The sequence below is a fragment of the Haliaeetus leucocephalus genome, unplaced genomic scaffold, assembly GCF_000737465.1.
Source record: "Haliaeetus leucocephalus isolate CR32 unplaced genomic scaffold, Haliaeetus_leucocephalus-4.0 Scaffold536, whole genome shotgun sequence".
Lineage (NCBI taxonomy): Eukaryota > Metazoa > Chordata > Aves > Accipitriformes > Accipitridae > Haliaeetus > Haliaeetus leucocephalus.
This window is the reverse complement of record NW_010972972.1, coordinates 6,213,875-6,217,832: the sequence shown is the minus strand read 5'-3', so window position 1 is coordinate 6,217,832 and position 3,958 is coordinate 6,213,875. Positions and strand designations below refer to the sequence as shown.

At 54.1% G+C, this 3,958-nt stretch overlaps 1 protein-coding gene across 2 annotated transcripts in view; it reads right to left on the bottom strand.

Annotated features, from left to right (window-relative positions):
* The window catches only part of PLEKHB1 (pleckstrin homology domain containing, family B (evectins) member 1), a 10,178-nt gene extending 6,310 nt beyond the window's left edge, over window positions 1–3,868 (bottom strand). Inside the window, exons 1-4 of one of the 2 annotated variants that reach the window (XM_010576641.1) lie at window positions 3,723–3,868; window positions 3,545–3,620; window positions 2,967–3,142; window positions 745–908 (exon numbers count right to left, since the gene is read on the bottom strand). The gene's annotated coding sequence lies outside the window, so the exon portion shown is untranslated. Of the gene's footprint in view, window positions 1–744; window positions 909–2,966; window positions 3,143–3,544 lie in introns of both variants that reach the window. The other variant, XM_010576642.1, reaches the window with a different exon arrangement.
* Window positions 3,869–3,958: the final 90 nt, after the last annotated feature.

The following is a 3,958-nucleotide window of genomic DNA, read 5'->3' as shown; positions in this document are numbered from 1 at the left end:
GGCTAGGTAAAAGCAGCCTAAGGTACCGAGCAGGGGGGAAAATACCGCTTTTTCGCAATTTATCCCCCGAAAACCAGATGCCCGGTGCCGGCTCGGCTGGGTAGAAGCATCTTAAGGTACTAGGCGGGGGGGAAATACTGCTTTTTAGTAATTTATCCCCCAAACCCAGATGCCCGGCACTGGCATGGCTGGGCTGGTGCCGGGCTGGTGCCACTGGTGATGCCCGTGGTTGATCCGGCCGCGACCCACCAAGGAGTCAGGATCCAGTACCTCCAAGCCACCCTTTCTTCCCCAGAGCCCCCCTTTTCCTCTGGACATGGAGCAGCCACAGGGTTGGGAGAAGCCGGGCAATTGAGGGGGTCCAGGTGGGACTACGGGGGCCATAAACAACCCATGTGCTTGGGTGCCCTTGGGAGGGCTCAGCCCAGACGGCAGCTCCAAAGCCATACCCGGGGCAGCAAGGGGATGCCCGGGGGTCTCCTGCCCCACACAGAGATAGGACCGGAGCTGGTTATAGGGAGATGACATGCTTGGGAGATGCAGGACCCTCCTCCGGTGCTGGGAATGGGTCTGAGGAGGCGTTGAGTACCACGACGGGATCCTGCCAGAGCAAGGACCAGGGGCACACCACCGGTAGGAGCATAAATCAGGAACAACTCAAATTATTTTAAGCACCTAAGCGCTCAGCTGCATTGAATTTCTGAGTGGAGTGAATTCTTCTCTGCGTTAAAATCAAGGTCTGACCTGGTTCCAGTTGGATGTAAGAGCAAAACTATCACTGGCTCTGGAGACAAACGGGCTGAAGTCACACGTGCTCAAAGGCTGCAGGGTTGGAAAAGCTTCTGGAGTTGTTGCTGTGCATTACCAGGGCCCTTTGCCCCATTCCAGACATCTGAAGCTCTGCAAATCTGTTGGGAGCAAAAAACCAAAACAGAGGTTAGGAGGGAGGAGAGCCTGGGATGCATCCCTGTGCCCGGCCAGCAACTGGCGGAGACACAGTCCCCGGCCCCCAGGCAGATCTGGAAATCACAGACTGAGGAACTGCGGGGAAAACGCGAGGTTGAATTATTTGGGCAGATCAAGAGCCAAGAATCACCCAACCCCTCTTATCCACTCCTCCTCTTCCACAAAATAAGCGCCAGCAAGCAATAACTATATATTTTTAATATATCTCTCTCCATACTTATATGTAGGGCATACCCAGGCAAACGTGGCAGGATTTGCGCGTGGGCAGGGATGTGTTTCTATTGAGACAAGCCTGTGGCGGGAGCCCAGAGCCTCTCCCAAAGCCTTTTTTTGCTGCCTGGGGAAGGAAATAGCACATTTCCTACGGCTCCACTCGCGCGCTGGAAACGGTTGGGCCCGAGACAACTTAGGGAGCGCAATCCCCGGCGGCTGGCTGGCATTACGTGGCTTAAAATACAAGCCAGGCTATTTATAGTCAAGGCTGGGCTGATAATAAAGATGTTTATTAAGCATATGGCAACCCTTAATACAAAAAAACCTCATCTATTCCAGCAGGCTTTTCCAATGTAAAGCCCTTTCCCCTCCCCTCCCTCCAGCGCTGGCTTTACTGTGCCAAACAGCAGAAGGAATTAAATTAATCCAGCAGCATGCAGGTTGATTATGAAGGAGTTAAACTGCAATTGCCCCATCGGCCAGGCTACATAAATGCAGCCCCACGCATCCCTCCGTGCTGGTTATCGGGCTGCAAAATATCCTTATCATTCTAAATATTTCAGAGATGTACATTGGGAAATCAGGGGCTGGGCCAGATACTTTGTTCTGCAATGAATTAATAAAAAAAGTTCACTTAAGAAGGGATTTGGGCTGAAATTTGGATTTACTCCGTGCTGTCCACTGGTATCGGGCTGCCCCTCCGTAGGTAGAGGTATGCCACAGTTCAGTATAAATTGTTCTCAAAGCTTTTCCGCCGCGTTATTGTGAGCTCTGCCACAGGACCGGAATAATTTGTCTCCTTGACAGCAAAAGGACATGCTGCCGAGTGAAATAAATAGATGCTCTATTTAAAATGGCAGCAGATTTTCATGGGGTTGAAAATCTATAGTGCTGCACTAATGGGTTCTGCTTGGCTGCAGCCCCCGGTCGGATGGCAGATAAGACATCAAGTTTATTCCAAGAAGGAGAGGAGGGAAACAACAACAACAACAAAAAAAGAGAGCAGAAATAAACCTCCCCAGGGAGCAAACATCAACGCAGCCCACATGTTTGTGATGGACGGGCTGAAATGGCAGGCGTCGGGGATTGCAAACTAAACGTGGTACCATTAAAACATTGCCAAATGGCTCTGCTTTCCTCTGGGGAAGAAAATTATGCTGGCATGAGATTTTGGGGGCTTGGTTTATTTTTTTTTTGCAAACTGGGGTTGGTGTTTTTTGGTTAGACGGGATAAATTTGGGACACACTGGGTGGAAATGGTGACCTGAGGAGCCAGGAGGTTATTTCCAGCTGGCAAAGCTGTGCAGGTGGAAGAAGGGAAAGGATGCAACATGGGAACAGACATGGCCTCTCGCTCAGGGGACCCAAATCACAGATTTTTCCCCCCCGATTTTCCATAGCAGCTGGGTGCTGCTCAGTAAAAGGGACGGACTTTGAAACTTCCAGTTTGTCTTTCCTCCAGCTGGGCTCTGTCCACATCTCACCCGGGTGGTTGTTACAGCAGGAAGCTGTCACAGAGCAGTGGCTCAGTGCCTGGTGGAGATCTCTGTCCTAGCCAAAGCCTTGGGTTTTGGGTACGAAACAAAGGATTTTTGAAACTCTTCCCATGTCTCACATGATGTAGGAAAGCAGCATCTCCCCCGGTGGGTCTCCCCTGTCTCCTCCTGCTGTGGAGGCGGGTGGGCAGAAGCTCTGGGGGTTCGGACCCGCTGTCCCCGTGCTTGAACCCAGGGAGAGCCACGGGAGAGGATACCCCAACACTTGCTTTTTCTCTCACAAACATGCACCTGCCGTTGGGACAGGTCAGTACCTGGCTTGTAGGGGGGGATAAAACCCCCACGGTGGGCTGTTAAAGAGCCCCCAAATACTGCTGGAGGCTCCCTTAACCGTGTAATATTGGGCATCACTGCGGCTGAGCACGTCCCATCGGTGCTGCCAGCGTCCTCCATCCTGCGGGAGGAACCTGCAAGGAGAAATGTTTCCTTCAACAGGGTTTTCACAACATCCCCCCCATGCCAGCGTGTCCAAAGGGTGAGAAACCGAAGCGCGCAGCTCGGGTATGACCCTTGCCACCCCTGGGACACCCCCATCCCGACTCCCTGGTTCCCCAGGGGGTTGTTTGACATCGATCGCTCGGGAAACAAAACTGCCAGCACGCATCTTCACAAAAAGCGAAATACTTTGAACCGCAGTTGAGTGTTGTGAGAGACTGAGGAGGGGACGTACCCCTGTTGGTGTCAGTCCCCGAGGGAAGACCCGCAGGAATTTAATTCTTCACCTCCCAGATTACCAACACTTTCCCAAAATACTCCTTTCCCGCCCTGAAACCGGGGCGCTGAGCTGCGGTGATGCGCTTTGCACCCACCTCATCGCCGCCTGCACCGGTGGGTGCCGCTGGTCCCTCCTATGAGGTTTCCCGTGAATTTTTTTCACACCCGTTCCTGCGTGAAAAAGTAAAAGCGCTCGTTTGCGTTGCCGGAGAAGGGCCCTTTCCCTCTCCCCGGCCAAGGCCGGGGCCCCGAGGCTCTCCCCTCCTCTCCCACCACAGGCCCGGGCTGATGTAGGGGCTGCGTTCACCGGGCGGCCCGAGGATCGTCTACCCGGAGCCGGGGTCCGGGTCCCGCCGAGCCTCTCCTCACACGGCCCGGTGGGGATCCCCGGCGCGGCCCGTGTCCTCCCCTCAGCCCGCGCGGACTACAACTCCCGTCATGCCCCGCCGAACTACAACTCCCGGCATGCCGCGCCGCACCACCTCATCTTCCCCCTCCCCTCCCGCAGC